We start from the raw sequence: 25,552 nt of genomic DNA, 5'->3' as shown, positions 1-25,552 counted from the left end.
CTAAGGCTTTGATGATGTGTGCTAAGAAGATTTCTTTCTTTCTTTTTTAAACCATTATTTCTTTTCTTTTTTAAAGGGAGAAAAGGTTCCTTAAGGTTACTGAGAGCACTGAGGTTTCTTTCTGAGCTCTTTGGAACATATACAAGAAATGGAGCTTGAACATTTCTCCCTATTTGGAAGTCTTGCTGGAGTCTGCTTTGTCATAACTAACTCGTCAGTGTCATAGCCACTTTCTAATTGTGCACTGCTCTCTGTGGTGTCTTCTGAATTAGTATCAGGTTTACCTCAAACATGGAAATGTTCTTATCAGGGATGACATCTGGAATTTTTTTGGAGGGTGTGTCTGTGTGTGTCTGTGTTTGCATGAGACAGTAGAAGAAAACCCCATGCAAATCCTAGACTAGTAGAGGTCCAGTTCTCCAGGACAGATCCTCTGCCTGAGCTTTGGAACTCTACGACCCACTCTGGATTGCTCCATCTGTCATGCCAAAAGCAACATTCACCATGAGAAATTCATCATTTCCTTGCCCCAGACTTCCTGGGCTCCTTTGTGTCCTGTCATCTTAGTAGAACCACCATCTCCCCAGTTACCCAAACCAGAAGGATGGAAGTTATTTTAAACTCTTGTTTTCTCATCCTTCACCTCTAATAGTCTCCTAAGTTTTGTCTGAGGACAGCCTACCTCCCAAATATCCCCATTAGTCACGGATCCCCTCTAACCCACTGCCAGTGCCTTCGTTCCAACCCCTCACATCTTTCTACTTGTCCATCTCCAAGCTCTTTGAACTTGTCTTTTCCCAGATGTATCTCTTTTCTCATCAAAGTGGTTCAGTCAGCTCTCTCTCTGGTCGAAGACTTCCAGTGAAGGCTGCACACCTGCGCGCGGTAGATGAGGCTCTGCAGGATTTGGCTCGTGTGTGTGTCAGCCCAGCCTCCCTCTTCAGAACTCCCCAACTTGTTTGGTACATTTCGGGTTTCCTTGCCTTTGTCCACCTTGCTTCTTCTATCTGGAACGTCCTTCCCAGCTTTTCTGTTTAGGAAACTCCCACTTGGTCTTTGAGACCCAGCTTCAGGGTTTCACCTCTCTCCCTATGGATAATAATCAAAATATTTCACAAGTGGTCTGCTTGGGTTCTGAGCAGTTAGAACCTGGAGAACTCTTGGTGTGGTCTTGCCTCTGTGCACCAGGTAACCGACCTCTGGGTAAACCCCACCCTAGCAGAGTTGATCATCCCTCCTTCGTGCCACTGCTGTACACAGGGAGCACCTGTTATTCACCCTGTGTTCATCTGAGAAACATCTGATAATTGCCTCCTCTCTTTGGACCTTGCTTGGATTGTGGGAATACGAGAATAAGTAAGACAGCCTTTCTGTGCTCACCATGCTTATAGTCCGGTCATACAGCATTTCTTTTTTCTTATTTGATTATTTTCTATAAGACTATGAGCTCCTTGGACAGTGGGACCAGCTCTTTCATCTCAGCATCCTTGGTACCTGCCTGGTGCTAGGCATATAGCATGCTCCATCAGTCTTTTCTGAATGAGGGTATCTGGCTGGGACCCCCAGTGTCTGGACTCAAGGGTCAAAATGTCAAGGTGTTAAAATGGTTCAAGGGATTGATTGGTCATGGGGTGAAGGGTTTCCAGCAAGAGGTGTTAGGTAACATTGTTTATTTATAACAGAAGAGCCCAGAGAAACAGTTCGTTTGTCTTGTCTGTACCTCCTAATTCAGCTTTTTTTTTCTTCTTATAGTTCTTTTTTGAATGGAATAATGTCACCCACTCATTGGTTTTATATAGCTCCTATTGAAGTAGAACTCAACAGAAATTGTGCCTATTAATTAAAAACACAGAATGTGGGCAGTTTTTGAGCTGCTAATTAAAACTCTTACTTGTCAGGTTGCATTAGCAGTCTTAAACCCCTTTTCCTTCTCCTGAACCTAGAACTTTGCTTACCAGAGAAAATGACTTTAAAAAAGACAGTGGCCAAGAATGATAGCATCTTGTCCCCCAAACTGTTTCCCTGTGCCTCCAGTGAAATCATAAGGTCGGATATCTTCCCAGCTCTTTGAAAGCTGTTAGTGGGTTGAAGTTGTTAGGGGCTGGAGAGGACACAAGTGGCCTCCCAGGGCCACTCCCTGCTGCCCTCCAATGATGGGCCAGCTGTGGGGCTGTAGATAGCACAGCTGGTAGGTAAGGGCCTGAAAATGCTTTCCTCCTCAGGCTGGTCAAGAAGGAAATAACATACAATTTCTAGAAGCTGCTGGGGCAACTGTGGCCTCTGGGTTTCAGCTCATGCACTGCTGATCACCATAGCTGCCTGTGGTGAACTGAATTAATTCCAGGAGGGCAGAAGGCAGAAGAATCTCAGGACTGAGGATGCACTCCCTGTTCTGCCTCCTTTCGGGGACTGGAATTCTCTGCTGTGCGCACCAGTGCTGGTGCCGGCAGAAGATGTGTCTGTCTGGGCATGGTGCCAGGGAGCTCACATAGGACTCCCTGTTCAGCCCCAAACTGCATCCTGTGCCGGCGTCTGGGGAAGAGGGGGGGCAGCCCTGCAGGGCCGCCCTCATGACTGGTGTCTGAGCTCACATGGGCTCCCTTGAGGTGGGCATGGCGAGGGGCACGAGGCTGCTCCCACAAGTGGCCCCATTGTATCCTGAACTGGGAGGCTGCAGAGAGAGGCTCTGCGATGACTGCTGTGCGATGGGGGACCCCGGGGCGTGTCTGGAGGGTTTGATTCCACTGAATGGGGGTGGGGGGGGACACAGCCATGTGGTGAGCATGTGCTCGGGGCCACATTTGGGTCCAAGGGCTGTCAATGTGCTTTGAGTTTGGGCTTCCTTTCTTTTTCAGAAGGTAGTTGATTCATGCAAAATGCTTAACCATGCCTGCAACGCACGGAGCAGGGATCAGATCCCCCTTTGATGTGCAAGGTCTTTTTGGAGGTTCCAAAAAATTAGTTCAAAGGTTTACTTTGGACACCACACCTCCAGCACATGTCAAAGTCAAGGCCTGGCTCCCCAGGCAGCGTGCTGGAGAAAACATTTTGTGCTGGCTTCTTCCTCTCTCTGTTTTGTCTTGTGCTGAGCACAGATTTCCAGACTTCACACTGTCCTGGTGGCAAAAAGGGGAGATTGAGCAAAGGCAAATAAACGGCTCTGAGCTTTTTGAGGGCCCAGAGGAGCAAGGGTGCACCGAGGTCTTCCAGCCCTGCTGGAATTGGGCAGTGAGAGCGAGGCTGAGGTTTGTCTTCAGCGACAGGCGCTCTCACTGCCTCGGAGCTCGGGGCTCGCTGAGGGAACCCCGTTCCCAGGCAGAAGAAGGGCCATCTGGCCGCCCCACGGGGGTCAGAGCGCCGTTTGCCTGGGTTTGTTTTAGGTTGCTTGCTGCGGTGCTGTCTTCCCTCATCCCTTCTCCTCCACGGGGATGTGGGATTTAAGGACAGGCCCGGGGAGGATGGGGTGCAAGGTGCTGGGTGGGGGCAGGATTGGAGGCACATGGAAGGGAAGGGCGGGTGTGTCCACCTGGAGACCGGCTGGCGGGGAAATCATGCGTCATGCTTCAGTGCGCTGAGTTGCCTTGCCCTTGTGTCCCCAGAGCATGGGCACTGGGAAGGTGCCCCCAGCTCTGCTTACAAGCTGGACACTGGCGGGGTGGATGGGGTAGGATTTCCACCTGCCTCTTGAGAGAAAGCAAAGTAGAACCACACATTATGGTGGAAGTGGCCATGACCTTGAACTCAGGGGTTCGGGGAAGGATTTTCTTCCTTCTCTTCCTCTCAAATTATCAGGAACTCTTGAGTCCCTTGGAGGAGACACTTCTCTGTTCTGTGGGCTGTTTACCCACCAGCCCAGAGGTGGACATTTCCACCATGACCTACCGGCTATGTACGGCTCTCCCAGTTCTTTACTCCGTTAGAAAAGGGGTTTGAAATGTACCAGTCCAGTGACGTCACAGGCTCAGGGTATGCCTGGAGACCAGAATCTGGAGCGTCACTGGAGAAGGGGTGAGACATGGAGGCTCCCACGGCCGCACCCTTGTGCCCTTGGAATCATTGTTCCTTTCTCTCCTCATACGATGTAGGTTACGGCCCTCAGCAGCCCCCAGCCCCTCGCCAAAGCTGGTACCTCTGAAACACCACACATGTTCAGTCAGTGTCCAGAGTGATTTACTACAACATGTGGAAGTCTCCTGGGGTCAACTCTACAACAGTTTGGCAAATTGCAGGGATATAGAATCTTATCTTATTTTTAATGCCATTTAACTCAGGCTTTTATATCTCTCTCCAATTCCCTTTATAGGTTTTCCTTTTGCTTCTTTTCAACTTTGATCACTGGGGAAATTCCACAAGGTCCCTCCCTCATTTGTGGTGGAAAATCACAGTCTCTGTTGGGATTGGACTGCTCTGATGTCCTGCTCATGGAAAACTTTAGTGTATTATTCTTCCTCTTTCCTGGGCTCATGTCCTTGGAGATCCCCTCTGCTTTCAGAGCATTCCTACACATTTCTCTGTCACTTCATGCCGTGTCTTTGCCATTTTTCTCATGTTTTCTGAAATCTTTCCTTTTCAGAGGATATTGGTTTCCTCCCACGAATCAGTTTTTTTAGTTTTTACATTTCATCTCCTGGCAGCCCTTCCTTCTAGGCTCTCACTTTCATCTTAGGACAAATGTTAGCATTCTTTGAATGTCCATTTCTGATTGCGCTAAACCTAGTGACTAGTTGCTCTGGGTCAGGCAGCATGCTAGGCTTTTTCATTTATCAGTGACTTTCAGAGAAACCCTGCATTGCTCTCCCATTTTCACGCATGAAGTATGCTGGATAAGTTAGACTTGTAGTAAGTGGTCAGGCAGCTCTTCTAACACAAAACAAATTCTCTCTTCGCTGTATTTCAAGTGGTTTCCCTTAAAGGTAGATGGAGATTGCTGTCAGAATCACCTGACATTGAGGAATTGCTCCAGTTCCCCCACGTAACTAGATTGGGGATGTAATTAATCCAGCGTCGTAGGTGAAATTTCATTTCACGTGTGTGTGTGTGTTTTAATGTTGGTCAATATGGTGAGCAGATGTTACCCTTGCCTTTAGTGAACAACAAAAGCATTTGATTAATTTTAAAAAACAGCTCTAGACTCACTTACCAATGGCATATGATGAGAGTCAATCTATATTCCTCTTCATTTCATTAGTCTGTCTCCTGATTTTGTTCAGGCCTGATTGTTTTTTCCTTTTCTAGCTTTGGTGCTCGGGGAATTCAGGCCAATTTGCACAACCACTTTTCTCCGGCTCCTGGAAAGCAGTCATTCAGCAGGTGGGAACTCACGGGCCAATACAGCAGTGCAAGATTTGCTGTTTGGGTGGCAGGGAGAGAGGCGCCGAGTGATTGATTATCTCCAACATTAATAGTGCATGGCCTACAAACAAAATATGCAATCGCCTAGGCCAACTTCCTTGTGCCTTAGGACAGAGAGGAGAACACGTAATGGAGTGGTTGGGAAGCCTCGAGTCTTAAAGGGGTGAGGACGTGGATAGTCACTGGGACCATTTGGTAACTGGAAAATTTGAGGTGGAGGAAAATTAAGTGATCTGGGAAAGGGAAAAACGGATTCAAACGCCATAGTCTTATTACAGATTGGGAGGCCTCTCAGGCCAGAAGAGAAGAACTTTGCTAGTGCAGGTGGGAGAAGCATGGCTGTACGCTCGCCATTGGTGCCACTTGTGTGGAGATTAACGATGAACAGTGCTGACTTGTGGTATTTTTATGTCTCTCTGGTCTTGGTGGCTAGATGATGAACTTCCTGGGGGCTGGATAATGTCATATCTCTGGTGCCAAGCAGAATGCTTTGAATGGAGCACATACTCAGAAAATATTAACTGATTAGTAAGTTGATTGACATAAAGTTGAACGCTCACTTGAACAAGAGACCCAAGTAATTCACAATTTAGGTGTACGCCCTGCTAGGTACTGTTAGATGCAGGTCCTGAGCCCCTGTAATTAAAAATGTTAGGGCACAGGCTAACTTATTAAAACAGAAAGATCCCAAAATGTAGTGACATAAATAGGATCGAAATTTCTTTTTCTCTTACATAACAGTCCAGTGGTCAGCAGGCTGGGGCTGGAGGCAAGGCAGTGGCTACAGCTGCAGTGAGCAGGAGGGAGGGAAAGAGCCAGGAGAGTGGCCTGGAAGTGGCATCTGTCCTTCTGCTCATGTCCCTTTGGCTGCAGCGTGATCACATGGCCACACTGAACTGCAAGGGAGGCTGGGAAATGTAGTCTCCAGTTGAGGGGCTATGCACAGGTACAACTTAGGAATTGCATTATTAAACTGGAGAGAATGAATATCGGTGGACATGTAGCCTCTGATATAGTACCTAAGCTAAATTTTCCTTAAGAGGCTTCCCTTTCCTTCCCTTTTCCAAGGAGGTTACAGGAAATAGAAGCAGCAATTGCTGAATCCTATTTGCCAACCACCTGTAATCCTACAGATGTTGACAGTATAGAGCTCTACCCAGAATCTGAAGTCTCCTCCTCTGGAGGCATATTAGAGACAGAGATGGAGTGAGATGATGAAACCCCCTATGAGGTACAGATGCAAACTGTTGGGAGAGCCAAGAGATCTTTGCCCCAGAGAACTAAAGTAGTTTTGGTTGGTTGTTGGGAAAACATTACAAATGGGTATGGCATTGTGCAAAGTGTTAAATCTTAAGGAGAACTGCTGAATACATCATGTTCAGGACTTAATCCTCTTGTTTCTTATGATGGTGTTTTACTCATTTTAAAATTAGTGCATGTACAATTTCAGAAATGTAGAATTACTCTTTATTCAACTTACGATTTCCAAATATATATTGTAAATTGACCTGGCACTGCTGAGATTTGTTTGTGGTAAAATGAAAGGAGTTTTGGTTTTGATTCAGAAGACTTGAGTATGAGTTCCATTTTTGAGCTTTTTTGGCCACAGTGTTAACTTATGAAAGGGAGATAATAGTAACCAATTTAGAGAGGTGGTGGTGATGAAATGTGCTAGGTGTGAAAGCTCTAGATCAATACTCTCAAGCATGGTGCAGATGCTAGATGCTGTTATGGCTGTTACTGTTATGAATTGTCAGTTTACTTTTAAATAACTCTGAGTGGCCTGATATCAATTTGGGCATTTTGAAGCTCAACTACTAATTGTATAAAACTAAAAAATTTATTGTAATGGTTGAATTGGGGCTCGAAAAATCTCTGCCCAGTCTCCTTTTGAGATAGCACAAGTTTTCTAAAGTATTCGAAGTTGTCTTTAGATGTGTCCAGGGTTCATTTTCTTTCTTCGGTTTAAGACTTATGCAATTGATTGGTATTAAAATAAATTTTATAACTGGAATGAAAAAAAAAATTCTTCCCAGTGATTGTGAAAACACCAGGGAAGATTCGTAGCTAACAGTACCTATGTATGACTTTTTCCTTCTTCCTCCACAAGAAGCCACCTTGAAGTCTTGTATCTGGATGACAGTGTTTCAAATAGGATTATCATGTTCTCTAGGTTTATTTACTATTTACCCAGGGCACCATTATGTTACCTACAGAATAATTCCAAGATGAAAGGAAATCCATGATCAATGCGAAAGGCCCTTCCTTTGAACTGTTCTTATGGCTGTCACCCAGAGCTGGTAATACAGAGCAAAAAGTCTGCAAGCCAAGAGTATGTCTCTGGACACATGTGATCTGGACAAATGGCTCATCTCTTCTCTGTGGTAGGTTCTTTGTTTGTCGAATGGGAAGCCCACTGCTGGACTCCTACCTCACCGTGCTGCTCTGTGGGGTGCTGGAGGGCATTTGAGGGCGGAGATTGTTTAAAACCACCTGGTCTTGGTTTAGGACACTGTTGGCTAAACGAGACTTACTCAAACACTGGAATATAGAAAGAAGAGTTCCTTTGCAGCCCACACCTTCTAGGAAGTAATATGGACTGAAAAGCAATGATCCGTATCTTGCCAGGTAGAAGGCTATGCCCTGGGTGCCAGATGAGGACTCTTTATGACACTGAAGTACTATTTATTACCTTATAGAATACCAGGTTTTTTCCAGAGAGCTGACCCATTAAGTAAAATAAAACAAAATCAGCTCTATTATCTTGTAAATGGGTATGTTCTGATGACAACAGACGATGATAGAGAGTAATTTCTACACGCTATTGATGTTCTAGTTATTATAGACGCAGGACTGTGGTTTTCATGGGATTGCTGAATGAAGGCATCGTTCTCATTGTGGAGTCTGGACATCAAGCCAGTCCTACTTCTGTTGAATGCCACAGATTACAGTTTAAACAGTTGGGACCTTGAATACGCCACTGGTAGACTGCCAGTGAAGACCTGCTGTGTTCTAAATTGCAAAATGGGAGAGAAAGAGGAGGATACTCGAGATAGGACCGGGTGTGAGATCCGTTCCTGCTTGTGGCACCAGCCCCGCTGGTGGAAAGCAGGGGTTGTTCGACTCTGGAGAGACACCACGGTCGGCGCAGGGGCAGGCTAGTCACCGTCCAGGTATTTGGTTTCTCACCTGCTTGTTGAAACAAACCATTTGCTCTTAGTTCCAAGAAAACCAACCACTAAACTGAGAACCAACCCCAGGTGAAACCAACTGAAAGTTGCACAGGGGCTAGTGAGACTGACCTGTTTTTCCATCTCTGCTTCCTGACTTGCTGCATTGGCTTCTGCTCTGTCTCTCACTCTGGTACAAGAACGAATAATATCCTCTGGCTTTGAGGCCACCCCACCCATGGTTTGACATAGTCGTATCTAGTACTTGAAAATGCAGAGCACTTGTGATAAAACATGGCAGAGGGGCAAGGGGTACCGTTAACCCAAGGCCCACAAAGCATGGTTCCTAGTGCCTCTTGCCAATAACAGTTCACCTCTGCCACCTCCACCCAGAGGACGCATGTAGAAGTTCGGCTCTGAAGGGAACTTAGGGTTCCTTTTCTAGTTCACCCTCCTCACTCTTAAAGATGAGAAAAGGCCCAAGAGTTCAAGTGACTTGCCGAGTCACCGGTCAGTGGCTGAGCTGTTACAGGAACTCGTGCCTTCCGTGGGGCACAGTCCCAGGTGCAGTGTGTGTGGTACCCCTGGAGCCGTGTTAGAACTCCCAGTCTACTGCCCTTTCAAGGCCATGCCCCTGGGATTGTGGCTTTTGTATCCTTTGTTCTTTTTGGGATTGTCACCTAATGTCACTGAGCTTGTTTCCTCAAACCCTCAAAATAAGAATCCCTCGCAAATTTATGAGGTTGGCCTGATGTTCATATGAACTAATGGATGGAAAGTGTCATTTGTAATTTTAAAGCAATCTGCTGGCATAAGATGTGATTATATAACTATCCGCTATATAACATCATCAATCCATTTTTTTTCTTTTTCTTTCTTTTTTTTTTTTTTTTGGCCTGGAACACCTTAATCCCTTGGTCGGCCTTAATTAATTTCAGGTGTATGATTAATATGTTAATGACACCCTCATTCAGCCCTCAGCACTTAATTGTTCTACAATTTCTCTGACTCCAGGTGTACTCTATACTCTCAAGCTCAGCAGGGCTTTTGTAGAGAGGGTATATCTTTTTGACATTTTGAAAATCCCCTTTCCAGCAAAAGATAAGCCAAAGGATTGATCATTATTGTTGCAAGACAATTCCAGAGAACTATTAATAGGGAGCTCTGCTACTGAGACCTGAATAGAGAATGGATCAAATTATAAATATTCAGACAAACATGCAACTTCCCAGCATTCGAACTATTGTTTGAAATTGGGAGAAACATGATTTTAGTCTCGTATCATGGGGAACCTTAGGAATGAACGAGGCTGAGCAGTCGTCCTCGGCAGGGGTAGGGAAAGCGTTCACAGTGGCCTTAGTTAAGAGCAAGGACCAAGTGTGATGTTTGACAAAAAGGACATTTTCAGTCAGTTCATGTAATTGGGCTTCCGTTGTCTAGTTCAGCCTTTTCCTTTCCTTCACGTCTCTTCTTCCTGTTAACTCCATGGCTGAGTGGAGTGGCTCGCTGTCTCTGCAGCGATCTGCCAGGGCATCTACAGGCAAAAGCAAATAAGGACATAAATAAAAGTTCTTGTTTCAAGAGATTCTTTCAGAATGTAGTCCCAAATGTCTGCTGTTGTCTTTGTTATTTTTCTTGTTATTTTTCTGGGTGGATTTTCTCAGTCTCTGCATGTCTGGCTTGATGGATAATCTTTCCAATGTGGAGGAATAGTTCAGACTGGAAACAACATTAGAAAAGCTTGAAGAATTCATTTTTCATACCTGCTGCAATGTGTTAATGACCAGAGGTTACACAAAACACCAAGTATTTGAATCTCCTGATACGGAAAGTTAGCAAAAATGCTTCATGCCATTTTCCATTGCTATTCCAAGACCACATCTGTTTGGAACTGAACTGTAGCATGCGTGCTGGGGAACCTGTATGAAATTAACTTTTATAGCTGCCTTTACAAGCAGGATCTTTTATTGTCTACAACTTGGCTGGGATTCAGGAAGTTCCCAAAATGATTTATTGTCATGTGTGCCTATTCTATGGCAGCTGATGAAACTGATATATTATTGAACATATGCAGTCACTCTGGCTAGAGACAACAGATCATCTAAGCCTTTTATCCAAAAGGATTGAAGAATCCACATTGTGGAAGGGGAAAAAAAAGTTGAGTATTTTGTTTTAAGCGAAATAATTACTTGCAGGAGCAAAACATTTGTTACCAATCCTATAGTTCTTTTCTGTTTGCAACATAGTGAAAACATTAGAATCTAGAATATATTAATTAACTAAATACATAAGGTAATATTTCCCCAATAAATGTTGGATCACATTCTTATAATATCTGGGATAGTTAGTTCTGTTTATTAGACCATGATATTAAGAATGAAATATCATGAATTTAAACTTCTTTCATGTTACTTAATGAAAAAAACAACAACACCCAAACCCTCTCTTCTAGTTTAACAGAGGGGTTGTCCAACCAGTCATCTTTCATATGGTTGCGAGAGGAATGGTGGGTAATAACAACAGAATCTCTCTTTACTAGTTGAAAAACTCAAGAGCATGTTTTTCTATTGATGAATCAGAACTTCCATACGTGAAAGACAGCACCGTTAACTAATCAACAACAAGAACAACATTGCATTTGATTAAATTCAAAAACAGGAAAGAAAAAGATTAAATATAATTCTAGGATCTGCATTTATAGCATATAAAATATTTAATCCTGTGGCAAAATCTGGAGTTTCTGGATTCAGTGTGTACTCTCTCAGCCAGCTAGCTAACTGACACATTCATATTTCAATTGGAAATGGATAGTCAAAGATCTGGGAGTTTCAGATGGATTTGGAAATGAAGCCTCAAGACTCCAGATCATATAAGGCTGTGTTAACCAGTTAGCAGATTTAGATCCAGTTTTCTAGTTACAGTGTCAATTGAAAACATTTGATTTATAGTGTCAGTGGAAAACAGACAGATCTCTAGGTATTCTATAAACACGGTCTACAGGGTCATTCATAAGACAAAGGTAGGGTAGTTACTCCAAGTGGGATGAGAGACAGTTTTTTCTCTTGACAGTGTAGATGCCCACTTTTTTGGAACAGAATTTGGATGCTGGTTTTGGGATTCTGTCTGGTCAACACTAACCCTCTTTCTTCCAAAAGCCTTTTTTTCCCTTTAAAATGGAAGTGGTTCATATAGTTACCACCTTACTCATCGTCATAAGAAATGTAGCTATCAACAGATGTCATTAACTTTCTGCAAATAGAAACAATAGAAACTGAATTTCGGGGACCTAGCAGCATTGATTACAAACCTGATCCCTAAAATTCTGACATTATGTTTCTGTGTACGAGCTGACCGTGGAACCAAAATGAGTCCTGGTTGAGTAAGTGCCTTGGTTGTATTCAGTTTGCTTTTCCTCACTTTAATCTGTTAGTCTTGATAGTTTGACAGAGTTACATGTTAAATTTATTTCATAGACCGGTGAGTTAGTTTCACATAGTGAAATAATCTTTCATATCTAAGGACAGTTGCTAAGTGTCAGAACAGTATGATCCCGTACCAAAATGGGTCACACGCCACATACTCTTGAGGCTGGGAGCAAACAACGCAGAGTGCTTATCTTACTATCAGGCACGTCGTCTTGCTTGTGAAGAAGGATTGCACATTTTCAAGGGGTTGGAAACAGTTGAATGTGGGTAATGTTAATTTGGTGTAAAACTTCAAGTGGCATATTACTAATGCCAAAGAACAAAGCAATTGAGGATCTGGTAACTAATTACTAACAGCACTGTCATTATTTTATGTAAGTGTGAACAAGAATCATATGTTTCTTATAGTTCATCCTTGTTGATGTACTTGGCGTTGCTGGTAAAAGTGTGATAATGAGCAGCTAGTTGATTGCTGAGAATTGCAGTGGCCGCCTCCTGACAGCAGTATTTCGTGCCCATGCCCAGAGGCCCCAGGGACAGTGGACATTCTTTAAATAAGTGAAACAATTTAGTAGCTGTTGTGATTTAAAGGCACTATCACAGACATGAATTAGGAGACCCTGCCATAATCATCTGTAGCTAATGGCACTGATTTGGTGTTGCAGGAAGCTGCTGAGACTACCAAATGGAGGTGTCTAGACTTCACAATGTGGCTTTGCCTTCCCTGGGAGCTCTAGGTCTTGCAGTAGAAAGAGAATGAATGGATATTGGTGAGTGTGGGGAACTACATTAATACAGGGCTTCCAGGAAGAGAGGGGGATGTTGATATTTATTCTAGGTCCGCCAGCAGCTGTGGATACCTGGTTTGTTTGTTTGTTTAAAGAGCCTTTTATTCGAGAATCTTGAGATGATTTATCTAATGCCCATGATAGGACAGAAAGGACCCACTCCCCAAACTGAATGATTGTGAATTGAAAGACACTCAGACCAAGGGCTAGGGGTTTGTGTATTAACATATAAAAAGGGATGCTGAAAATATAAAGGCAGAGTAATTGAAAGGAAAGAACTTCGACTCACAGAATCTTAAAGTATGGAGCTAGACGGGCTGTAAAGGTAATTGTCTAATCTCCTACCATTTATTGAATGATAAAACTGAAGCCCAGTGACATTAAGATCTCATAGTGGGAGAATTAAAATTAGAATCAGCCTCCTAACTCCCAGTCCAGTATTCTCTCCAGTACATCATTTCCTAAAGAAAATCTAACTCTTCATTCTCTAAGCCCACCCTTATCTAGGAAGCATCCAACTATAATTTACTCATTGGGTAGATCTCTCTCTCTCTAGATAACTGGTCTTGTGCCAGACATATGTCACTCCTCATTGTAAGTTAGTAAATTTACTCTCTGGTGTGAATCCATCTCATGTGCCTCTGGGAAGCTTGAGCCACTTCCTAGGGCCACTGGACTGGGGATCAGAAAATCTAGGCTCCTGTCTTCTCTCTCTCAAGTCAATTAACCTCTCAGGTCTGTTCTCTTATTTATAAAGTTAGAAGAATGATTGGGGGATCTCTAAAGCCTACTCAGCTCCAAATTGCTAAGACTCTATTTAAACATTGTCTCTATTGAAGAAGAGACAAGGAGAGCTATTTCCTGGACAGGATGATGTCTGTCTTTTTATATGCAAATGTGCATTGTGAGTTCCAAAAAGAGGGGTGGATATGAACTGCTGGTGGAAGAGAATAGACCCAGGTGGCCTGACAACACCAGCAAGCAAAGTTGGGGAAGACCAAAGATGTTTAGATGAAAGGAATGACCAATGAAGCCGGTAAACAGAATCTAGGTTAAGCTTATTGAAAATCCATTGACTGAGGATGTGGTAGAAACCAGCTCTTTGAGCTTCTCTAAGTGTTATTTTCCAATAATGTCATATTGGGACAACAAAATTAAGTTGGTTTCTTTATGAAGACTTCTCAGTGCCTTTAACATGAGAAAATGCTTTGGGAGTGTCCAAGATGCAGAATTTCCCAGATTCTTCTGGCCACAGAACACATTGTTTTCTGATACTTGCCAGGGGAAATGCTGTCCTAGAACAGACCTGGAAAGAGGAGAGGACAGTTCAGGGTGTGCTTTAGAACCTCTTAAGGGATGTGGAGGGGCGCTGAAAGGTGAGGGCCCAGCATGCAAGCAGCTCCAGAGCAGGTCTGAGCAGGTCTGAGCAGGTCTGAGCAGGTCTGAGCAGGTCTGAGCCTGGGACTGCAAACGTACAGTAGTGGGACTCTGCCAGTGAAACTGTGACCTTGAAGGGAAGGCCCAGGATAAAGTAGCAATACGTGCCTTCCAGAAGGAGGGAGTGGGCGCATAAGAACTCCCAGGCTATCTGATGCTTTCCGTTAGACTAAACTAGTTGTATTGCTTACATGGTTTCTAGTTGTATCCAGGCCTGTGAATGGTATACAGGGCAAAATACCCTCATACTGAAACAAAGATTAATTTTTGTATGATGTTTTTGGGGGAAAGATTAATTTTGCAGAGAACAGTAAGTAAAGGAGCAGGTTAGAGCCCAGAACAGGTCTTGGAAGAAGAATGTGGAATCTCACCACCGTAAAGACCTGGAGTTTTTCACTGGAGGTCCATGGACGGGCATCGGAGCATCATTGGATGCGTGTGTACAGTTTTGTGGGGACGTGTACCCCTGCTGTTGTGGGAACAGTGTGAATGGCTTTCATCAAATTCTCAAATCAGTCTCTAATCTCAAAAGCAGTTAGCAGTGCCTTCCTGTGGCCCATTTTGCAGGAGAGGAAACTGAGGCTTAGAGAGATGAAATAGTTTGCTGGATATCAGCATATTGTTTTGCTCTTTGGTTCTTGCAGTGAGGTTCCCCTGAAAGCTGGTAAGCTGTAGATGCAACAGAAAATCCACTGGGGGAGCCTTGATCACTGGTTTATTTAGGGGTTGCCCTTGCCCCTAGACCAAAGTAGGCTTTGAAATACACATTACATTTCCCATTTTACAGGCAGAAGACAGACAGTACAAATTGTTCAGAGTGACCTACAGCTTGAACATTTGCATTAGAAACCCTGAGTCTTGACTCCCATAAGAAATTACTCATAATTAATTTGTTACATCTAAAAAGAACCCGCAAAACAAAAAAGAAGTTTGGTTTTAAACATGCAATAATCATGAAAGGTTTTCTCTGTATTCAGTATCACACTGTGTTTTTGCCTTGAATATCACAAAGATTTTGAAATCAAAAGGATTTTCATTTTACCTTTTAGAAACATGGTATAATTTATCTGCATGATTGCATTTTAATTAGCACTCCCATTGCCTATTTAAACATGCACAGATATAAAAACAAGCCAACCAAATAGGAAGACATATAGCCAAGGTGTTTGCTACTGTCTGTTATTGAGCACTGCCTTGGGATAAACCCGTACCAGACTCAAGTTTAACAGTGTGAACTGGTTCAAAATAAACCCATTTGTATGCATCGTATTTTACATAAGGGTTAAGCTGTCTTAGCAATTGTTGATAATTATAGATCCTTGCATAGCTCTGAGAATCTCCAAACGTTCTTTAGGAGTAAATCAGCCATTCCCACAATTTCAAAACAAATGTGTAAAGAATTTTACAAGGGGCATTTTTACACCAGGCTTGGGTGGTCAGGTGATGACCCTTGAAAACCTAAAATCACATCAGAGTTCTGCCTGTGTGCACATTGTTGTGGTCAGGGAGGGCAGGGTGCAGGATGTAAACCACAGGAATGGATTTAACTTTGGAGGGAGGTTTTAACTCTCTTTATAGCACAATACGAGGCAGTGGTTCATCGTGGTGCCTGCTGCTGCTGTTCTGGGAGCCTTCACTGTTCAAAATTCTGAACTAGGCTATTAAAATCAGAAATAAAGGTGCAGTAAAGAGAATTTGACCTTCTGGAGTGAACCTTGGAAACCCTAGCTTCTAACACGTAAGACCTTCGTGCATTGAGCAAATTGGTCCTGATTCCTTCACCCTTTTCAGCAGTGGCCATAGGAGATCAGGTGAGCTGTAGCTCAGGCTAGTGGTCAGACCCCCATGATTATCCACCAAATACCAGCTCTCAAAATTGGGTTGCAAATTGGCTTAAATAGTAGTCCATGAATATTTCACAAAATACCGCTCTATGGTAAAATGAAATGTTTATTGTTACATGGCTTACTTAGTTACCAGCTAGTCACCTAAAACTAGGATTCCTTGGAATGAAATACTTAAATCCTCCTCTTAAGTCACATTGTAACCAAAAACCTCTGGAGAAAAATTTCGTATCTGTGCGGCTTTGAAAGAAAACCTAAAGCAAATTTAGAACTCGTAGCTTTAAAGCAACAGCAGTTCTTTAGCAGCCCTGGGATCATTTTCTTGTGACATCTCATTGAACAGAACTACTCATGGGACAGAACTACTGTTTTAGGTGGAATTCAAAATCATGCTTCTTGCGAAGCAAGTTGTTTCCATCTTTGTAATCATAGATCATTATGAGGTCCATTGGAAATAATTTGGTTATGAAATCTCAGTTAATGGTTTTAGACATGCAGAGCATTCTGGGCCAGAGGTGTAATAAACAGTCAAAGAGACTTGACCTCTGAACTCCTAATGCCTAAACAATGCGCCTCCAGCTCAATAACTGACATTGCTGATGGCGAGGGCCCCCACTGATGACTTACTTTTCCTCTCCCATCAGATTCCTCATAAAAAGAATCAGGGTGCTTGGACAACAAAACAAGGGTGACAAACCAGAATCTTTATCCATCTAGACTCTTCACCACGATGCTGACAAGTGAGAATGAAAAGCACAGACTTCCTGCTCTTTCTCTCTAAGCCCATTAAGCCTTCGCTGGTCAACAGGCCTGCAATTGCTTTTGTATAGTTCTCCCTCCTTCCCCCATTTGTTTAAAGCATTGCAAGTCCTACAACTGCCATGGCCGTCATTCTCCCTGAAAGCCGCCTGCGCAATGGCAGGGGCACAATGGGAGAGGGAGGCTGGCAGTGATTCCTTTGTGCCTCAGAGGGTTTCAGGGGATGTGGGAGGCTGAAGCAGCCATCCTCATGTAGGTACTGAAGGCCGACAGGTGGAGCAGCCTCTTGTGAGCGGATCTGCAGGAACACGTTTTTATCCTTTCCAAGTGCTGTCGAGTGTGGGTTGTCAGAACCAGATAAGATGTCTCGTATGTGCCTGTGAGCCACTAATCGAGATGGCTTTCGTTCAGAAATCTTTGTAGCTCTACTTCCCATTTACTATATTCTCTTAAGACCTGGATTGGGTCGCCAAAAATTTGTGTGATCTTACGTATGTCACTTGCTGTGAGATAATAGAAAATATATATATTAGTCTCTGCCCCCGGTTCCTGGCACAGAGTTCCTAAATCTCTTGGAATTTCCTGGGTGTTCACAGTACCTTTTGTTCTAATGGGAGGACTCTTGGTGGGCTCCTGGATAGGGGCTGGTCACCAGAAAGACCAAGCCTTGATTAGAAGCTGCACATTTTCAGCCCTACTCCCCCATTCTCCAGAGAGGAGAGAGGAGCTGGAAATGGAGCTCATGATTGATCGTACCTACATGAGGAAGCCTCCATAAAAATCCTCAGAGTGTGGGGTTCAGAGAACTTCTGGCTTGGTGAACACGTGGCGGTACGGGGGGGTGGGTGGTATGTGATGCCCAGGGAGAGGGATGGAAGCTCTGTGCCCCTTCCCGCATACTTTGCTCTATGCACCTCTTTCATCTGGATGTTCATGCATGTCCTTTATCATATCCTTTCATCGTAAACTGGTAAAGTAGACTCTTGAGTTCCGTGAGCTGCTCTAGTCAATGAATCAAACCTGAAGAGGGGATTGTGGGAGTCTCCGGTTTACAGCCGATGGGTCAGAAGCTCCGGTGACATTGCTGTTGGCATTTGAAGTGGGGTAGGGAGGACCAGTTTTGTGGAACTGAGCCCTTAACCTGTGGGATCTGACGCTAGCAGCTCCAGGTTGAGAGTGTCAGAATTAAGTTGTAGGACACCCAGCTGGTGTTGCAGAGTTGCTTGGTATGGGAAAAAAACCTCCACACATCTGGTGTCAGAAGTGGTGTGCGTGTGGTAGTCGTGTGAGAGTAAAGGAGAGACACAGGAGGAGAAGTGTAGGTTTTCTTTCCCCTACATTCTCTGAGTTTCAGTTTCTTCATCAGTAAGATTAGAATAGTTCAGTGGTTGTCAAATGCGGTCCCCAGCCCAGCAGCATCAGCTTGTCTGGGAACTCGTTAGATATGCAAATTCTCAAACCCCAGCTGAGATCGACTGAATCAGCCCCACTGGGTGGGACCCAGGCACCTGCATTGTTTTGACAAGCCCTGCAGGGGACGCTGATGCACATTCAACCCCTGGAAGATGTTTCTAGCATTGGCATTTGTACGCCTCTTAGTTTTAGCTCATCAAGCCAGTACAAACTCAAAGCCCTACATACACATGGTAACATTTCCAGAGTGAGACCTGTCAAGTGTATCAGCTGTAAGCATCCTTGCTGATATATAAACGAAGAATTATAATCATGTGATGAAAGGAAAACTGTAGAAAGGTGAACTAGCTTGGCAGATTGAAAGCCTTTCTCTTCAGGATTCTCTCTTAAGTCCAGCTGAGATGATTTCACAGGACAGTGGTAAGTGCTTGTCTCCTGCTGGACTGCTCTGGGCAAAGTCGACTTGGGTGCGCACATCTGCTTGGTCTGAGAAGAGAACGGAAGGGTTTTTCTTTCCTTACCCAGGGATCAGTTCTTTGTTTGATAAAGATGCCTCGAGAACACTAAGAAATGCTGTGCAGCTTCATCTGTTAAAGCAACTGCTATGGTATCTCTTAAGGCTGGGAAGACAGGCCCTTCTGAAATAGGTATCAGTTATTATACCTGTTCTGACCCCAGGCCTCCTTGCATATGTGATTTTTACTGCCTCTTATGCACCCCTCCCTCCCTCCTCCTTGCTTGCATAACTCTTATGTTTTGGGACTCCGTACAGGCATCAGTCTCTTCTGGGATGTCTTCCTGAACTTCCACAATTGGGTTAGGAGCCCCTCTTCACTGACCCCAGGGTCGCCTGTGCTGATCTTTATCGTAGCCATCAACACAGTGTTATCACTGCTACTAACTCATCCAGTTCCCTGACTCAGCAGAGCTGCAAGAGGACAGGGCCTGTCTCACTCATCATTCAGTTCATTCCCAGGGTCTAGCATGGTGCCTGGCATGTAGAGAGCATCAATCATTCTTTATTTATGGAGAGTGGCTCCATGTCTCCTGGCCACCCTCCATTAGATTGTTTGTGCCTTTTATTCCCCCATTTGTTTATGCATCTATCAGTCAAATATCTATTGTCCAGCTAGCAGACGTGGCCCAAAGATAAGACATGGGGGCTGGCCGCTGTCGGGGATTCAGAAGGGAGCCCGCTGCACGCTCTCTTCGAGGACCAGAGGCCCCGGTGGCATCCCTGCCCCTTTTTGTTTGTTTTTGCACCTCAGCTGCGGAGTCCCGGGCACAGCGCACTGGGGTCCTTGGTCTGTTCAAGAAGGCCCGTCTCCTGACGGATGTCATGCTTTCCTTTTTCCCGTTCCCCACCCCCACTTTTGTCCTCTCCAGAGGCCGTGGGTTTAATGTGTTTGTATGTATTTACTTTATTTGCTTGTACTCTTGTAGAACGTGGGTTTCTGTTTTGTGAACACATGTTCTGCGTTTACATAAGTGGCACATAAGAAACCTCACTCTGCTTCTTACTTGTTCTGTCCGGCATGTCAACAGGCGTCCTCACTGCTCTGCGCCTCTTCCCCGTTTCACTCATCTGTTCCCACAGTGACCGCCTCCCCCTCCCCATCACCACAGACGCTGTGGTGAACATCCTCAAACACGTCCCCTTATTGGCTAGCAAGAGTTCGTGGCATATATGCCCTAGGACTCAGAGGCTGGTTTGCTGGGTCACAGAATGTGTATGTCCTTACATTGTCTGAGTACTGCTAGATTCTCTCCAGAATGGCTGCCTGGATTTTGTAGGTTGGCAGGAGTTACTTATATATATTCTATAAATTTATTTATTTATTTATTTTTGGCTGCGTTGGGTCTCTGTCGCTGCGTGCGGGCTTTTCTCTAGTTGCGGCGAGCGGGGGCTACTCTTCGTTGTGGTGCACGGGCTTCTCATTGCGGTGGCTTCTCTTGTTGTGGAGCACGGGCTCCAGGAGCAGGGGCCTCAGTAGTTGTGGCTCACGGGCTCTAGAGCGCAGGCTCAGTAGTTGTGGCGCACGGGCCTAGTTGCTCCGGGCATGTGGGATCTTCCTGGACCAGGGCTCGAACCTGTGTCCCCTGCATTGGCAGACGGATTCTTAACCGCTGCACCACCAGGGAAGTCCCGAGTTACTTATATGTATTCTAGATTGCAGTCCCTTGTTGGTTTTGACATTGCAAATATCTTCTTTCAATTTCTTGCTTGTTAGCTTTGTCCATGGTATCCTTTTTTTTTTTAAAAAAATCATTTTTTCTTCTCTAAAATGTATTGCAAAGATTGGTTTTGAATAGCCCTAAATGATCCTTTGATTATGAGCAAATGTGAGTAGCTTTTCACCCTAACATGAACTTTGCTGTGTTTTCAGGTATAGCCATGGATAGCATCATGCAGGTGTGGGCCTCAGCACCCCTGAATGAGGTACTCAGTTGAGCTTTAATGCAGAAAAACCCCTAAGTGTTAACCATAAAATGACCTAAACGTCAGTCATTTTAGAAGTAGGGCTGTAAGTGTTGTGAATAGGAAGCCACGTGCATTTGTAATAACCCCTATAATAACCAAAACAAGAGAGAAAGAAAAATGCATGAGAAAATACCTGTGACCTTGGGGCTTGGGGCCCAGGACTCGGAAAAGCTGAGAGACAGAGCACACTGGCTTTCCTTTGCGCACCGTTTGCATTCCTTATGAGAATTCAGAAACAGCCCTCTTGATGGTTCCAGTTAGCTCCACATATTTCACCTTGGCTGGCAGTTAGCCTATTGAGTGAGCAAAGATTCCAGAGGTGTGTATATTGATAAAAAAATCAGAATTCCCTTGTGTACGTTAAGGGCCTTTGTGATACAGCCCCAATAATCTCAATCTCATCCAGTCCTTCCAGCTTCTCCCCACTTCTATTTGATGGAAAGCCACATCAAATTCATGCTGAAGGTCTCCTTAGCATGCCACCTGTGTGCACAGGCTGGTGTCCTGATGGACTTCTACCTGTACTCAAGACCCAGCCCAACCTATGTCTCATGTATGAAACTCCGTACTTCCCCCATCCCATCCCAGGTGCTTTTATTGTGTCAAGTATGCACGGCAATTATTGCATATATAGCGATGTCTTGTACTTGTTATGTGTCTGCCTGCTCTGGTTTCTTAAGGAAGGAACAGGTCACGTTCATTATGTATCACCAAGAGAATCTCAGACATACGGTGGAGACTCAGTAATTCTCTCTAACATGAGGGAAATCTGCTTTCTCACCCATTAAAGATGACCATCTGATAGCCCAGATCCTCAAGCTTTTAAAAGATCAAGCAACTAATTCAAAGAGTGAATCCATACTACTATGTTACTGGTTTAGTGTGTAAAACCTTCCACATGATATTTACACCTTAAGCGGAAATTTCTGGAAACAGAGGACTGATTGTAATATAGAGGAATGTTGGTAATGGTGGAATTTGCAGGTAGCAGCATGGCAGTTAGAAAGGGTGGGTGTTATTTGGGGGTCAGCCAGTCCTTTCAGTGTCACTCAAATGACCTCACTTCTGTAAATATCGATATTTAGGAATATCTTGGGTATGTTCACAAAAAAGTTGGCCTTTCCTCCTACGCTTCATATTTGTAGGTTTCTCAGTAAAAGCGTTTAAGCATATAGCACATGGAATTTCTGAGTAGTTACTCTGATACGGGTTAAATTTCATCATGACAGCAGTACACTGATACTTTCACGCGGAGTAAGATGTGTTTGATGATATGTTTTGTTGCCAGAAGTTCACTGTTAGAGGAGGTAGGAACAATAGAGGAAGCAAAGGAATGTCTCTCCCGGGAAGATTCCCTTCTTAGGGTCCTCGGCGGGGTTTTGTCTCCTGACCTTTCTTCCCTGGCCCTGAACGTCAGTGAAAGGACTTTAGCTCCACGAGTTCAGAAATCACCTTGACAGGCTGGCCGCAGAGGCAGGATGCTCTGGGCCACTGGGCACCCAGGTAGCAATCTCCCTCCATCTTGCTTTTCCATTTCTTTGTGTACGCTTGTTTTATTTTCCTCCTTCTTTCAGCAGGATGATTTCATCGTCACCTCAGTCCACATGGTGGAAAACACAGACACACCTTGGCGTCCACCCCTTAATTCCTATTCCAGAGTCCCGGGGTCTGTAATTCGAGATTCTCACTGGTCTGGAATGGGTCTGGTTCTTACTCTTGTCCCAGTCAGCTTGGCTGGGGCTAAGGGACCATGTTGAGCAGACATGGCAATTGGGAGCTCCCTGGGACCAGGGCAGGAGGGTGGAGGGCCGTTCCAGAAAGGAGGACGGCACATACCATCTAATAGGTGAGGTGTCTGCTATCACAGCCATCTGTGTATGAAGAGAGGTTTCCTAGGCGCTAACCTAGGGCCCGCTTTTAAGAAGTAGCCAGTTCTTTTTCATCCCAACACGAAGAAGGAAAGAAAAAAAGAAATGGACAGAAATTGGTATGTGTTATGAGTCCTGGTCCTGTTGTAAAACACACACACACACACACACACACACACACACACATCTGTGTCTCTCGGTATGAATATATGTATGCCCGTATACAGAAATGCATATCGTCTGAGATACTGTAGTGCAAACATATGCCCTTTTGAGGAACCAGCATATGAGCTTTTCAACTCACCCCCCACGGGAATTTCCCGAGGAAAGCAAATAATTTCAGGTTTTAGGACAGAGCAGAGATCTGTTACGATAATAGTGTGCGACAAGTGTAGCGTTCTGCCCTCCAAGCAATGCCTTGTGGGAAAAAGAGGCGCTAAAGTGGCTTGATTGGGCTTTTAATGGGAAATTTTTCTCCTCTTCTCCATACCCCCTCCGCGTTATTTGGTTATTTTCTCCAGTAGTTCCATCAGGAGCCCTGTGCTGGGAACATGGTGGAGAGAATGTTAACAATTCAACTCTCCCAATTAATCGCGGCACTTTCTCCATCCCGCTCAGCAGGGCCTCTCCCTTGCAGGCTGCTGAAGACATAATGCGCCTCTCTGTGTGAATGCGGACTGGTTTGTTCATCAGGGGGCTTAAAAATCCTCGGGGCTACAGTATCGCTCCTTGGGCACACGTTATAGAGGCTGGAGCGTGTTTCCCCCTCACACTTGGGTTGTGAGTAAATCCTCATGTGACAGTAAAATGTGCAACAGGAATCCTCTCTTCAAAGAGAAAAGGTGAAACTCAGGGGATACAGGAAACGTAGGGACGCACTGACTTAAAGTACACATGTAAACATGGCTTCTGTCTCTGGTTCTTCCCTGTCCATTAATGAAATGGCTCGCTCCAAGAAACTGGGTTTAAGTGGAAGGGTTGCATGAAAGTTTTAGAAATTGAGTCATCCTGTTAGTTGCATATGTATTGAGAACTCTTGAGGCTGGACCTCTGTGTGAGTAGAGACCAGAAGAAATCTACCAGGCGTGCATCTCCATGTGGAGCTCACCGTTGGGTTTTGGATGTAAGTGCAGAGGTAAAGTGTGAGCAGGTTTAAGGAAAGCCATGAGGCTGAGGATAATTAAGCACCAAAGTGCTGTGTTCAGCCACAGTTCAGCACAAGAGAGGAAGGAAGGAGAAGAGAATTGGATTCCTTGAGAGTCCTGGCTTTGCCTAATTGGGTGTGATGGTGTGTTTGCCCGGGGGTAGTACACAGTGATTTAGGACAGGAAGTGGTGAATTCTCTTGTGAAAACAGGGGCATATAAAGGGCCCCGAAAGGGTTGGCTTTTTAAATCCTGTTGAAATTCACTGTAAACTTTACAGTTTGAAGTTGTGTCTCTAATTCAGTGGTTCTCAAACCAGGGGTGGTTTTGAATGTGGACAGTTGAGAGTCTCTGATTAAAGGAGGGGAAAAGAGGGAGAAAGGTCTGATTGAAGGCACAGGAGCGCTGAACAGCTGTGGGAATGAATGGAGCTAATATCTTTAACAAGGGGAATGTTCTTCGGGTTTAGAGCGACCCCAGCTTACATGTAAGTAACGGGGAATTTGGTAAAACTGTAAACAATCAAATTCCCTTGCAACTAAACTTCATTTTGACATCTTGGGCCCTGGAATGTTTTGTATTCTCACCACTGCCCCCTCGAAGCCTGTAGAAATTTATCTATAGGATGTAGTCTTTTCTAGGTTGATCTTGGAATGGCAGAGAGAACGGAAGTTTTGGATCCCATCATTTCCATAGCGTTGCTAGGGTCAGAAGACATTCTGGTAGGTTAAACTGTCCCTGCTCCTTAACACTCACCCCACCTAGTAGAGAGCTCTTGGGCATCAAAACAAAACAAACCAGAAAACTTAATCAGAGCTAGTGCTATCCATTGAGGATGATGGGAAGAGAGCCATTTATAGCTGCTGTGATGGCTGTTGCAATATATGTTGGCCCAGGAAAGAGGAAAAGTCTCCATCGTACCATCATGCCAGAGCTCATTATTTTGAAAGGGGCAAGGTCAAAGTCACATTTACTATGGGAATGCCCTTTCTTCACATGAAATAACATGGTGATGTCTCCAAGGCTGACTTGGCAAAGTGTTCTTTGCAATTACTAAGGAAACCAGCTGGTGGTTAGCCAGAGTGCTTCCTGGTGGTGATTAAGGTATTAAACTGGAACTGGACACCCCATTTTGTTCTCCTTCACAGAACTGGAGCTCATCCCCTCCTCCGCTCATGCCCCCAACCTCCACTTGTATCAGCTGAAGTGGAGCATTTGCAAGAAGCAAGAGTGAATCAAGGGGTAGAAGTCCTCTACTGGTTGAGAGGGCTGGACTTCTCAGAGAGAAGAAGTGAATGCTCCACGTTGGGAGACTTGAAGAAGAGGACTATGGAAAACAAGGGGGATTGAAGAGAGAGTGAGAAATGTGAGAGGTGGAGCTTTCAGATGGGGTGTTCTCCTTGCAGGGGCTAGGTTCAGGAAGACCTCCTCCCCTTCTCAGTGGGAAGGAATAATTAAGTTAGAGTTACAATTTCACTTCCTGCTATGGCTATCCTGGTCTTTTCACATTTAACTCATCCAGAAAATATATTACAAAAGTAAGATGCCATTCCAATAGTAACAAAAGCAACATAATATTTAGGAATTGATTTAACCAAGATTACATCAGACCTCCATGGGGAAAAGCTTTAAAACGCTAATAAAAGACAAAATAATATCAATAAATATCATGTTCTTGGATGAACAATTTAATATTATAAAGTTTGCAATTCTCAAATTAATATATAATTTCAATGCACTCTCAAAATTCCAGCTGAGTTTTTTTTCAGGATCTCAATAAATTTACAAAAGAAGAAAGATTCACAAATAGATAAGAGAATAATAAAAAAGAAATACAAAAGTGAAAAGGGGGACTCATATATTCAGATAT

The 25,552-nt window shown here is 44.3% G+C and overlaps 2 long non-coding RNA genes across 2 annotated transcripts in view; both read left to right on the top strand.

Moving 5' to 3' along the window:
* The first annotated feature begins 2,466 nt into the window (after positions 1-2,466).
* The window catches only part of LOC309638874, a 60,234-nt gene continuing 37,148 nt past the window's right edge, over positions 2,467-25,552 (top strand). Inside the window, exon 1 of the long non-coding RNA XR_014251376.1 lies at positions 2,467-2,606. This is a non-coding gene — a long non-coding RNA (uncharacterized lncRNA). The remainder of the gene's footprint in view (positions 2,607-25,552) is intronic.
* LOC309638873 lies at positions 13,879-20,445 on the top strand. The gene is made up of 2 exons (XR_014251375.1): positions 13,879-14,155; positions 14,186-20,445. It is a non-coding gene; the product is annotated as an uncharacterized lncRNA (long non-coding RNA).

This window comes from Balaenoptera physalus, assembly GCF_965194825.1.
Source record: "Balaenoptera physalus genome assembly, chromosome: 11".
NCBI classification, from domain to species: domain Eukaryota; kingdom Metazoa; phylum Chordata; class Mammalia; order Artiodactyla; family Balaenopteridae; genus Balaenoptera; species Balaenoptera physalus.
This window is presented reverse-complemented; position numbering and strand designations above follow the sequence as displayed.